The sequence below is a fragment of the Carassius gibelio genome, chromosome A11 (assembly GCF_023724105.1).
Source record: "Carassius gibelio isolate Cgi1373 ecotype wild population from Czech Republic chromosome A11, carGib1.2-hapl.c, whole genome shotgun sequence".
In the NCBI taxonomy this organism is placed as follows: domain Eukaryota; kingdom Metazoa; phylum Chordata; class Actinopteri; order Cypriniformes; family Cyprinidae; genus Carassius; species Carassius gibelio.
Window position 1 is genome coordinate 16,127,936 of NC_068381.1, and position 14,112 is coordinate 16,142,047.

The 14,112-nt window shown below is 34.4% G+C and overlaps 1 long non-coding RNA gene across 1 annotated transcript; it reads right to left on the bottom strand.

The window, feature by feature from the left end:
* Positions 1 to 1,921: 1,921 nt before the first annotated feature.
* LOC128022484 (uncharacterized) lies at positions 1,922 to 11,005 on the bottom strand. Its single transcript, XR_008185932.1, has 3 exons — positions 10,880 to 11,005; positions 8,086 to 8,259; positions 1,922 to 2,071 (listed from the first exon to the last, which is right to left on the bottom strand). It is a non-coding gene; the product is annotated as an uncharacterized LOC128022484 (long non-coding RNA).
* Between the last annotated feature and the right edge of the window lie 3,107 nt (positions 11,006 to 14,112).

The following is a 14,112-nucleotide window of genomic DNA, read 5'->3' on the forward strand; positions in this document are numbered from 1 at the left end:
TAAGTAAATTTTTTTATGTTTTAAATCTAATAACCGTGTTGTAAATATGTTCAATACATGTAAGAATCATAAACTATTTTCTGCAATAATCCAAAAGCCAATAGAAAACTCTATTTGCTTTAGAACCAGGGTGATGTGAACTTCTGGGTTGGTTTACAAAAATACATAATCACTCTAGCACTTTATTTGTCATTGTAATGAAGCCAAAATGAATGCCTGGAATAATCCATTGTTGTGCCATACATTAAGTAAGTCAAATATTTTTTTGTTTTGTTTTTTTTTATTGCCGAACAGTCTCTTTTTCAAAGTTTGAAAAGTGGTTGGATTTAACAGAAATGGCAAAGCAGTAAAGTAAACTCAAACAGTGCGGACTCACAGAAGTACTTGAGAGTCTGGTCGATCTGCTCCTGTGTAAGTCCAAGAGGAGCCTCTGGTGGCAGCAGAGGTGTGTGCAGCCAGTCGTCATGCTCGTACCCGAACACATGGTCCGCCCGCAGGGTGTATTTGGGCAACTTTTCTGTCAGCAAGCTGACGATCTCCACCTCTGGCAGATCCACACTGGAGCACAGGTCTGAGTGTGATAAACATTAAGACAAACATTCACTGTCACTGCTCTTAATGTTCATTTGAATATATGACCTGAAAATATCTAATCTAACAAAGCTCCCATTCATTAATGTAAAAACAAAACACACATATAAAGATCATGTGGCCTAACTGAGAATGAAAATCACATTGTGTGAACATTTAAACATCTCTGCTATAATATCTTATGCAAGATGTCTTTTCAAGTTAAAAACTGTTATGTCTAAATTACTGAAGGTTGCAAAATAATGATTGAAAAAACATAATAGCTACTACAGCGCCCACTCTGAGCTTCAAGGATGCAGTATAATTAGAAAGCAACACATATAGGTACTTCCTTAAATAATTAGGTTTGTTCCACCTTTCCTGCCTTTGTCTGCTTTCTGTTCTGTTATGAAGGTAACACAACAAACTCATATCAGTGAACTACAGGCCCTAAAGAACAAGTGTAAAAAGGCTAGATGTGAACAATGTACTTTGTAGTACTAACCTCACTTATCAAAATTAAAATACAAAAATAGCTGCCAACTGTGGTTTGAGAAAGAGAATAATGTACTATTTAGGTTAGAATAGAATATAGAAAGCATTTAACTGGACAAAATCATGCAATGCAAGATGAGTGAGCAGTTACCAGTACATTTTGAGTCACACCAGCACTTAAATTCAGGGTTAGTATGATGTTTCTAATTATTTTTTAAAGAATGATCTACAGTAATGATCGTCAAGGCTGAATTTATTTGACAAGAAATACTTAAATAATTATAATAAATTGAAAAATGATTACAATTAAAAATAACTGTTTTGTATTGCACTTTATTTAAAATATAAATGTATTCTTTTTAATCATCATAATTATTTATTTATAAAAAAAAATTATCATCATTACTCCAGACTTCAATGTCTATCATATATCAATATCAATAAATATTTCTTATCATCAGTGTTAAAAACAGTGTGTGGCCTAATTTTCAGCTTTATCTTTGACAAACAGAAAGGTCAGAATAACAGTATTTATTTGGGAAAAAATGCCTTTGCTGTCACTTTTGATTGATTTTTAATGCATTCTTGCGAAAATAAAACCATAAAAAAAGTCTTACTGATCTCAAACTTTTGAACAGGCGTGTACAGCTAACAGATATTGATGTATCCTGGGAACAGTCGCACACCAACAAATCCCTTTCCTGTACCTGTGAGAGTGGAGACATCATGGAAGCCCTGTGCCGGTGGAGGGTCGTCCCTCAGGTTCCCAGGAGTGAGGCAGATCTCCTGGGCGAGGGTCCCGCATCCCTCTCCCTGCGCTCCATTGAGGATGAGGGGCCCTGGGGTCTCCAGGGAGGGCTGAGGGGTGCGTGCAGGAGGAGAAGAGGCAGATTCAGGGGAGTGAGACAGTGTGACAGGCCTGCTGGGGTTCAGGGTGATGGAGGAGGTGCACCCTACTGGATCAGAGGATGGGTGTAGAACAGGCAGACACACGTCCTCATGTGACCTAGTGAGGACAGAGAGAAAGAGAGGAGAGTACACTGATATTAACAAACTGATTCTCAGTGTATTACAGAAACTCCCATATCATTTTCTAGTTAAATGAAAATAAAACGTATGAAAACAATAATGCACAGACTGTGTTCACTGAAAGCAGGCCATTGATTGTATTGTGTCACTGATGTGAAACTAGATACACCCTCAGGTCAATACAGCAGTGTTACTTTCAGCTTCATGTCTCCCAGTGAAAATGTCTATCAGATCCAGTATCAATTGATACACGATTTTAATAATTCAGTTTTTGGCCTATAAAATCATTCATGAGCTGTTCTGAAGCAAAGACCCTGCGGTGAGAATATATCACACGTTTCAGAAGATATTTGGATACAGGATGTGTTATGACAACAGAAGGTAATTGTATGCTAAAATATGATTAAACCAATAACAATCCCTCAACCATAACAATACTTTGCCAAAGCCCAGCTCTCGTCATAGTTTTAACATCCATCTAGAATTGTAAAATAAATAATAATAATAAATAAAAATTATTATTATTATAACACACACACACACACACACACACACACACACACACATATATATATATATATATATATATATATATATATATATATATATATATATATATGTTTTTTTACATACATAATAATTAATTGTTTGTAAAAATTATCAAATTACCAAGCATTGTTATCTGCCGTTTTATTTATTTATTTATTTATTTATTTGAAGAAATTGTTAAACAACACAAATACATGATAAAGATTGTTCTAAAAAGAAATCAAATTTCTTTAAACTAACACATATTCAGTCACTGAAAACAGATAAGCCTCATTTTAAGATGTTTACAGCTGAAAGGGGTGTATTATAGAAAGATAATTTAATAATAATTTTAATATAGAAGCTTTAGCTTTAACTTTTTACTTATAGCATTTGTATTCATTCTTACAAAGCTTGTAAGAAACATAAACATTTGTTGGTTGTAGATTTTTTTTTTTTCTGCAATAATCCAAAAGCCAATGGAATAATCCTGTTGGGTTTTTGTTCGAGGGAACCAGGGTGATGCTAAACTTCCTGGGCCGCCCTAAAAAATACATCACTGCAGAACTCAATACAAACTTTGCATTCCAAAAAAAAGCACTGCATCATGCTTTTGAGCACTATATTTGTTATTAGTTTTTAAATATTGACCCAGGTCGTAAGTCACTCTTACTTTCAGCCAGAGATTGTGGACTAGCTCAAGGTGACCGTACACAATACTGGACTCGCTGCCAACCAAACTCCTGCTAGAGGTGCCTACGTGTGTCCTTTCACATAGTCTCTAGGGCTCTCCCCATCCCAGGGAAAGAGAGAGGCCAATAGAGAGAGAGAAAGAGAGTGATAAAACAAGAGAAAGTGGGAGTGAGAGACAGAAGGAACAAAGAAAGTCTCTTTTTCAGCCTATCACAGCAGACACACTTGAATTACGGTTTAAGTCAGGGGGAGGGGCAAGTTCAATGTTCAGAAAGCATGTGTTTGGCTGAAACATGCACTCTGAACCGGCCGTCTCCTAGGAGACCTGAGGACTATGAACGTGTGGCTTGGTCACATGATGCATCGTCAGCGGGCTTTTATGGGCATGGGCTCATGCAAACACATAGACACGGATGTATGTATGCATGTATATTCTGTTCCACTCAACTCCAATAACTTGTTTTTAAAAGTCTATAAAGTTGAAATATTCAACAGTGTTGAATGCTCACTCTTCTTAATCCAGAAACTATAAATCACATTGTAAAAAAACAACAACAAAGAACACATTATCACTAATTCCCTGAATCACAAAGAATTAATCCATAGATAAACTATTATTAGAAGGATTTCTACTTGAAATTCAGCATAATCAACTTTTTCTGGTTCTTTCTTCTTCACTCTACAGACAACACTTTAACTACAAGCCACATAACATTTTTTTCAATCAAAATAAGTGCTAAAATCAAACCACTTTCCTCCAAACTGATCAATGAGAATCAGCCGTTTGAAGAATAAACTGTATAAACAGCTAAATAGGACATTTATCATAGGCACGGTTTTCCCGGATAAACCAAGGTTAATGCATTTGTCCTTTACCCTCTCACCTTCCGAGTAAATACACTTGTTGACTGATATGAGTTTTTTCAAGGCCAGTGTTAATGCCAATATCTCCAGGTGGCAAGCACTCACAGTAATATCAAGCTAGTATTTCAATAACGCAATGTAAAGTTATATACAGATATATATATATAATATTTACTCAAAATCAATAACATTAAAATATGCTGAAAAAGTGCGCTGACAAATAAGTTTTGCCGTATTTTTATATAGGCCTTATTGGTCAAAAAAATTCTTTAAAATTATGCAGATATGCAATGGAAGAAAAATAGGTCTATCTGAAAACTGCATGCGTATTATCCATTGACAAGGTTATTGATTCATTTTGGGACAGGCATATGGAAGAACTAATGCTTTTGGCAATATGCTAAAGGCTATTTCCAAACATTTTAAAATAGTAAATTATAAACAAATTAAACCATTTGGCTGATATATCAATCAGTAAATCGATCAATACCTAAATGGTCAAAAACAGAAAGAATCAGATCTCTACAAAAAAAGTCATCAATCAGTGGAAGGAAAACACATCAAGGAAAACAAGGAACTATAAGCTCATTTTCTGTTAATTTCTGGCAGTCACAAGAATATTTTCCTCTAATTTGCGTCAGCCAGATCAGGTTGATTACTGCCAATAAACCATGACAGATCAATCAAGGTGTGGTTGGATACAGATATAATGAGAACATTAAGGCAGTCTGCACAATCAAAATCAGATTAAATTATGGTTTTGAAAGATAAATTAAAATATTTCTGCTTGATATTCCTCAACCTCTAAAAGAGAACAGTTAATTTCATTAAACTCATGCAATGATGTTGACTCTCAGTAGCTAGATCAGGTGTTTTTAAAAGAGGTCTAAAGGAGAACCCCTGTCTCTGGCCCTCTGGTCTCCTATCACTGCTGTATCTGATCATATGTGCCAATTTATACAAACAAGCCCCACTGCAGCTGTCCTGCACACACTCTCTCTGAATAAAAAGGACAAAAATCATATTCTGAGCTTAATTATCAAAATTATGAGCTCAATATACAGTTAATAAAACACCGATGATGCAATATGCCACTGAAAAAAAGCATGTCCTGTGGAAGCATGTTGATCCAAACCAATATGAAAGTATTTTTTACATATTATAGTTACACAGAGGTTATAAATGTAAATTTAAGACATTTTAAAGGCCAAACAAAGAAATGTTAAGGAAACAATTGAAATGAACACAATGCACCAATATAATAAGTATTTTTATTAGCAAAAACAAAATACAACTTCTAACAGATCTCGACTGCTTTTTTAAATTCATGTTGGGGAAAAACAACCTATGATATAATGCCAATAGAATATGAAAATAACATTTATCTTCTGATAACAGAAAATGTACAAAAAGTCTAGGATTCTTGAATCAAGAATATGCATTTTCTTGAAAAAAACAAAGTTAAATTTTATGATTAAACCAAGTATAAATATCTGCTAATGGGCTCATTATGGACTTAAATCCCCATTTAGAGATATTTCCTCTTGTTTTGAACATGAACTCACATTATTTTGTGACTTCACATCTTCATTTTGCATCTCAAGAACGTAAATGTAACTTTATTAAAGGAAGTTAAGATATTTGTATTAGAAAATAAAATAATGAGGAAGACATTTATTTTTTGCAGTGTATGCAACATGGCTATAATTTAAGACCTTTTTAAGGCCTTAATTTGTGGAAGGGTGAATTAAGACTTTTCAAGGCCTTTTTAAGAACTGCACATGAAGAATCTTTATGTCACTTTTTCCTTCCAATGGCAGCACATCGACCATGTCTCTTATAATCTGTAAAGCTTATTTAAAAAAATCTTTGCTTACAGAATACAGGTTTGGAAAGATAAGAGGATGAGTAAACTGCCTTTACCGAGCCACATGAGACTTTAGGACAATGATGAATGTAGTCAATTGAATGTACATGGAACAATGTGAATGCAAAAATGAGATATCATGATCACAATAAGTTTTATTTGCTTGAAACCAAACACTGACTTTTCACACAGCTATAGAGTCGTGAATATGACATCACCTCCAACCCTTCCCTTTCTCTTTCTCTTGTGGTTTATTCAGCTTTTCACCTCAATGTAAATCATACCTCACAAAGAGCTGACTGCGTGCATGTTACACATTAACCCGAGGACATGAATAATAAAATGTCCTGCGTGCTGAACTGATGCACTCTTTCTGAACTGCAAATAAAAAGTGGTGGCTCATTAAAGTTCTTCTTCTAAATGCGGTTTCCCAAAGATGATGTAGTTATATGAGATCTGAAATATGAGATAAGATATCAACAATCATGCAGTAGCAAGAAAGCAAACACATGATGGTTGGTGCTGGTAAGCTGGGCACTTTAAGAGGTCAAAGTTATGTTATAAACGTGATTAGCTGATCTGCTTCGCTTTCACTCTTGCCTAAAAGCAAAAAGGAAATAAATATTATTCCAGAAAACTTCTGCTTCCAGTACAGTTGGATAAACAATGCCATAGTTGATAAGGTAACTATAACTAACTTCTACAAATAACAGTTTCCTTCAGAAACCATTCTAACATGCTGATTAAGAGCTTAAGAAATACTTCTCATATCAATGTTGAAAACAGATGTGCTGCCTAATATTTTTGTGGAAACCATAATACAGGATTATTTGACTCAAAGAACAGCATTTGCCTGCAATAGAAACCTTTTGAAAGAATGCAAAAGTCTTTACTTCCCCTTTTGATCAATTGAATGCATCTTTGATGAATATAAGTATCCATTTCAATACTGACCCCAAACGTTTAAGTATGTTTACTATAATCACAGGATACCACTTGTCAAATTTAGCAATGACCAAAATGTTCTTTACTTATTCGAGTACCCCACATTCCTATAAGACACAAATAAAATGCAAAACTCTACACAGAGAAAACAAACACTAATGCAGACCGCACTGATAGCAACAAATGTCGTTTTGGCCACACAGCAGTAGATGACTACTTTTCAAAAATATGACTAAACATGACTTATTTATCAAACTAAACACGAATTAAAGTTTGTAAAAAAAAATCAATAAATGTGTCATAATTTCCTCGTCCTCATTTCATTCTAAAAAACCTTTTTTTTTTTTTGTGCAACATAAAACAAGATCATTTGAAATGAAAATAATTATATTTTTAAAGAAATCACTGGGCTCCAAGTGTTTGGTTACCAATATTGCTCAAAATATCTTTTTTTGGTGTTTTGCAGAATAAAAAATCAATATTGGGTGAACTATGCCATTAAGAAAAAGACTTCTACGCCCCTTTTTAAAAGTATCTTTAGAGCTGAGTCCTCTGACTATTAATCCTCCTGCATTACACAATGCTGTGATATACGTCTTAATAACAGCGTGCAAATCTCTGAAGAGCTACAGCTATACATTATGATACATAGCATTTGTGGAAGTCCTTAAATAGTCATTTACATACCGTAGTTATTAATTTTATTTAGTCTCACACTCTGAATTGAAGTATCTTTTTGTAGTGTTATTAATAGAACAATCATGATCTTGTGTAACTGAATCACAAAAACTAAACGGCCTGTAAACAAACAATGATGTATCACATTTCCGTGTGGACTGATATCAGTTCAACAGCAGAAGACAGCACACTTACTTCCTGTCTTCTTTCTGTTAAGGCTTTCTGCAGTCTCTCTAACAATAGTTGGACACCAGGCAGACTGCACCAAAGATGCCCATTTGTGTTGTATTCAATAAACATCAATAGTATCACAGCAGCAGGCTGACGCTCAACTGAGGGTCCCGTAACAGGACATAAGAACAGAGGAGAGCTACAACTGAGAATCAAAAACATGAAAGAAGTTTAGAGCTACTTACAGCAACGGATAGATGATGTCTGCATTGAGTGAAAGCAGAGCCGCTGTCCCGGGCCGACAGACGATAGGTCACACACAGGAGCCCGTGTCCTTCTTCAAACTGTCCTTTACACCTGCTTAAGGTTGCCCTGCCTTGTTCTGCTTACTCTATCAACTGTCTTGTGCACTGAGACGACTTTGTGAACGGAGAGATAGAGAGGGTGGAGTTAGTAAGAGGAATGGGTGGGAGCAAGAGAAAAGAGAGAGAGAGAGAGAGAGAGAATAAAGAAAGACAATCTGTGAGTCAGCATTTTGCAGCTAATACAGCTAAGAGCAGTTTCACCACTGCCATGTCGATTTAATCAAATAGCTCTGATTACTTTATGGAATCAATCAGATTTGCTGATTAATTGAACCTAACCATTTATTTTACACTCATAAATGGTTTCTGGACACTTTAATACTTTAATCCATAATTAAATTGCAATGCCTTATTAGTTTTATAATAGTACCTAGTAAATATCAGAATATTTTATTGTGTGCATTCAGAATATATATATATATATATATATATATATATATATATATATATATATATATATATATATATATATATATATATATATATATATATATATATATATATATATATATAATGTCTAAAATGTCACTTCTAACACAACATTTTAATGGGATATTGATGAATACTGAAAGCTCAGTTACAAATAGCATTTAACATTTTTTAGTTCAGAACCAAACCTATAATGGTTTACTCCCAAACCCAGTGTTTCATAACAACAGCTGGCTGGAACATTTATGTGATATCACGGTGGCTCACATAATTCAATATCAGTGTTTTGTTTTTCCAAATAACAACTTCAAACAGGAACACATTTCTTATTTCTCCTCATAACGTTTTCCTGACGAGTCCAGGATCAGACGCTGTCCTCTGAGTCACCAGTGCTTATTTTAACAACATCCTGGAAACCTGGTCTATGTGCCTGTTCCTTCTCTTCCACAACAATAGAAGCAAATGCACAAACCGCAGAGTTCCCGGTTTTGCATTGATGGCGAAGGCTTTATTGAGGAGAACACGACTGACAGCAAATCAGAGAACAGGTGCGGACGGGCTTGGAGAGCCAAATCTCATGCTGTATTTAAATGAATCCATTCAGGGGCCATTCAGGGAATAATGGCCATGTTTACAAGCATGTTTTCCAATTGAAATCCATATTCTAATTAACCATTTATTCCAAACAAGTATGCAACAATAACAATCTGAAGAAAAAAAATAATCATGCACAGTAAATTAACTTCATTCACACTCAAATTCAAAAAATGTAGGTCATCAATGAAATGTAGGTCACCATCATTTGTTCATGCACAGATACTTAAAGAACAAAAACAATTATATATTATGTACATATATTTATATATGGTGTTGAATTTGCAGATAACTGGAATACTGGTTTATGGCAATAAGGTATTTTACATGACTCAAAAATAATTGTAATATGACCACACTTTGATTAATAGTAGAATATTCTTGCGCATGCAAACATTCAATGAATCTGTTCGGGTGTGTCTGCACCTGTCTGTCACTGTTTTTCTTTCAGTGGGAAAATCTACAGTGACCTGTCCTAAACTCAGGGTAAAGTCCATCGCAAACAAAACACTCTAAATAAAGGGATTAAAACTCCATTAGCCTACAAATACATGGGAGATGAAGACATTTTGCCCACATTCATGTTTATCATTTCCCACTTGTTTTACTCCAGTTGATGAGTAAGGAGAATCTTCGAGCATATGACATGTACTTTAACATCTTCCCTGCTAATAGGGAATGCTCTTAGAGCTTTGGCTAGAACTTTTTAGAATCTTCTGGCAGTCTTAATCAAATAGAAAGTCCTTTCAAAGTAATCTGGACTTTAAAGGCATTGTTAACCAAAGAAAGTTACAGCCTAACTTTTTAAATGATATTGCCATTTAAATGATTTTAAATGAATTGCCATTTTTGGGTTAACTATCCCTTAAATAATGTTCTCAAAATGTTAGGGGAATTTTTTTTTTTTCTTGCATCATTCATGTGTTTATATGTTTTAGCTGAATGTTACTTGTTTCAAAACTAACATTCTATTGACGTTTGCATTTTAAAGAAAAGTTTTAAAAACGTATTTAGAACCGTCAGAGAACATTCAGAAATATGAGAACATAAGCCAAACGTCTAATATACGTCGAATATATTTCTGTCAGCAGGGATGTCATAGTCTATATTCTCTCTAAATAATACATAACTACTAAAAGTGCAATAGTTTATTATCTTAAACCTCATTTCTAACCCCATACAGGGGAAGTCCGGGTCCATGTTATTTTTGTAAGGGCTCAGCACCGGACTGCAGGAAACGTGGACAAGGTGCCAGACACAACTGCCCCTACTCTATGTGTCATTCAAAACAAGTTTACTTAGCTAATTTAAAAAACTCACAGCGGACACGTGACACTTCTCTATGGCAAAACCTTCCATGCGTTATAACTGAACCGTATTTGGTACTGAGAAAGTGCAGCAGATGAAAAAAAATCACGTATTTAGTCTGTATTAAACATCAAATGCACGTGAATATTTCTAATGAACATTTCTAAGCCTATATAAACAACACAAGCAAGTGAACAGTAGATAAATGCATGAGTAGAGATGAAAAGTCCCACCCTGCCAAACAACGGAACAGTCGCCTCTCTGTCCAACTTATTCGCTTTACGAACCAGCAGCCAAACAGTTTATTTTATTGACAGTTTATTTGTAAATGCGTGAAACTTACTTTGTCTTGTTTGTCCTCCTTTGTCCATGTATCGTTCGGACTTGGAGTGAAGCACCTCGAGCTGTCAGAGCCTCGGGTCAGGTCCGCCGTGAACGCGCTTTGACTCGGGAGCTCCATCAGAGGTCGCTCCATCACTGAGGAATGTTCAGCTGTTCATCTAAAGACAGTGCATCAGAAGAGCTGCTGTCAGGTCACCTGATCCATGTGAGTGGACTGAAGTTCCTTTGTTACAGAGTACAAGAAAATGCAGTTAAATTGGTCTATTTTTACCATTTATCTCAATGGTATTACCCGAATTTTCCCTAACCTTGATGTAAATTTTTTATCCAAAGTTAACCTACTAACTGTGAAGGTGCATTTTATCATTTAACATACTTCCTATGTTTTACTGTCTGTGTTGCATGAGCATTTTTTATTTTCTTAATTAAAACTGTCTTTCAGGTCATTGCAATACTGCATAAGAAACCTACAACCCTGTAGCCTATTGATTGTTATGGATGTTCAGTTTTATTTTGTCGTTTATTTTTTTCATTATGCTTTTATAATTATTATTATTATTATTATTATTATTATTATTATTATTATTATTCTAATTGGCCTACATTTAGAAGTTTGGGTCAGTGTGATTGTATTACTTTTATTGAAAGGAAATTAATACTTTTATTCAGCAAAAATATTAAGCAACACTAAAAGTGTTTTCAACATTAAGAAATCATTCTTGATTCTTGAGCAGCAGCAGCATATTGGAATGATTTCTAAAGCATCACGTGACACTGAAGACTGGAGGGCTGGCTGCTGAAATTTCAACTTTGCATCACAGGAATAAATTACATTTTAAAATGTATTTAAAAAAAATATGATTTAATAGTTGTAATTATATTTCCCAATATTACTATTTTTACTGTATTTAAATTGGTAAAATCAGGTTAGGCTACAGGTAGACTTCTCAAAAACATTAAAAAAATATTGCAGATCCCAAATGGTAATGTATATTGAAAAGTTGTATTTAAATCTTATATTTTTTAATTCCTTTTATAGTTACAAATAAATAGTACATTTATTTATAAAACCAACACGAACAATATACATAGTCATATTCCATCGAAATATGCGGTAGCATCTACACTACAAGTCATGTCTTAAAAATGTTTAATGGCTGAATCAAACTTGTATGCAGAAAATGTATGTTGTAGAAATAACACCTTACATTACTTTACATACTATATTGTTTGCAAAAAGAGACATTTTAACTAAGAAAAGTTATAGTCTCTATTTCAGATCCTGTGGTGTTTGAAGACAAAGTTATGCTCTTTCTACCATCCTAGTATTTGTTTTATTTTTAATAAAAGTGGCAAGGGTATTTATAATAAGGTTTGCTTTCAAAAAGGGTGTACTTTTGTCCACTCATTTATTTGTTACCCATGCATTTTGCTCCACACAGCTTTACGAGTCTCCTGCAAAACAATCCTTTACCGCTTAATCAATCAACAAAGACTGCAATATTAATAATGCTTGCTTTCATTCACATTAATTACACGGGTTTGAAAGAGCACTTTCCTCCAAGCATGTCCATATGTCACTTGTCTCTTATAAAACAATGATGCCATTGTCCTCACTGAGGCATGTCAGTGATCCTCTCTAAAGAGTGCTTAGCTGAATAGACGCGGAAATGCATGTCCATGTCTGCTGCACATGTTGAGCTATTTTGGCTTCATGAGCTAAGCATGAAAGGCAGCTTGGGAATGCTGACCTCTGATCCCCATTCAGACTATAAGGCTTTTCTGTAATATTGACCACAAACCAGAGATTTTGTATTTGTTTTATTTTGGGTTTTTAATATATACTTTATTTGTGCAAATATACACATTGTTAATGCACAACAAAGATCTAACTGCTTTTATATATATCTGTGTGGCACTGTCCAGTTCTGAATCATCATGAATAGATCCCAAGCATCTGTATTGATTTAGGAATGAAACCTACATATGTCAAAAAGCAGAAGCTGTTTTTAATCTAAAGTAATTTACACTGATCCAACATGAACTTTTAATCTTATCTTATGCTAAACTTCCAAATTTATTTTGACTTATTGTTACTGCTGTCATTCTTTGAGCATAAAGGAGTGGCCCAGCCACACCCTCGCCCTCCTCCACCCCTTTCTCGTTTTTCACTCTCCCTCCTTTTCCTCTGAACTATGTTTTGCACATTTGTAAACAGTAATTTATTGTAATTAAGGATCACTCACTCCACAGCTATTAAGACGTTGCCAAATGCGTCACAATTTTCAAATGTAACATTTTCTGAGAACCTTCTCAGATGTAACAGAACTACAACTGAGCGAGTGTTTCAGTATACAAATATCTTATATGATCTATACCGGTAAATCAGGATCATTTAGTCTTGCAGAAGATCTTTAAGATGTATAGGGATATTTGCTTATATACAATATTATTGATTCTTAACACTCTTACAATTAGATAGTTAACAAACACACTTGAAATTAAAAATAATTATAATAATTATAATATTAAAAATGATAGTTTCACTTTTGGGGATTGTGTTTTGAATGTGGAATTTGTTGAATCCTAGAAGTGTAATTTGAAATTAAAAGTTCTTTAAATGAATTGGGTGAGTGTATAGTTTCAAAGGTGATTAGACAGAGTTTATCATATTGCGTTGTCTGAGAATTACATGAGTCACGACGTAGCGCCTTGTATGTCGTAATGCCTGCCAAGGTGTGGCCACTGACATGAATATGCCCTTAAGGTAGAAGATCTCCCTATGGAGTCAAAACAGGACCATATATACTTCCAAAAGAATTGAAGTATTGCAAAAGAAAATAAAGTTTTGCAAACTAAAATTAAAGTATTGAGAAAAAATAAATGCGATTTTTTTCAAATAAAAATAAGAATTGGAAAAGAAAATTCAGGAACGCGAGAGGAAAAAGAGTTTTGCTAAACAAAAATAATTGCAAAAGAAAATGAAGCATTGCAAGAATTTTTATTTTTTTCTTATTTTGGTTTAGCCATTGACATCACTTCCAGGGAGGTGTGCCCAGGCCTGTTGTACACGCCCCTTCCCTTGACTCCACCCTGTGTTAAAACAGTGCCAGAAATTCAGAGATTGAGATGCAAAGAAATGTGAAGCGAAAAACAGTATTGTACACTCAAACTTGACTGCAATACAAAATAAAGGCAGCGAAGCAAATAAATTAATAGATATGGCCATGGAAA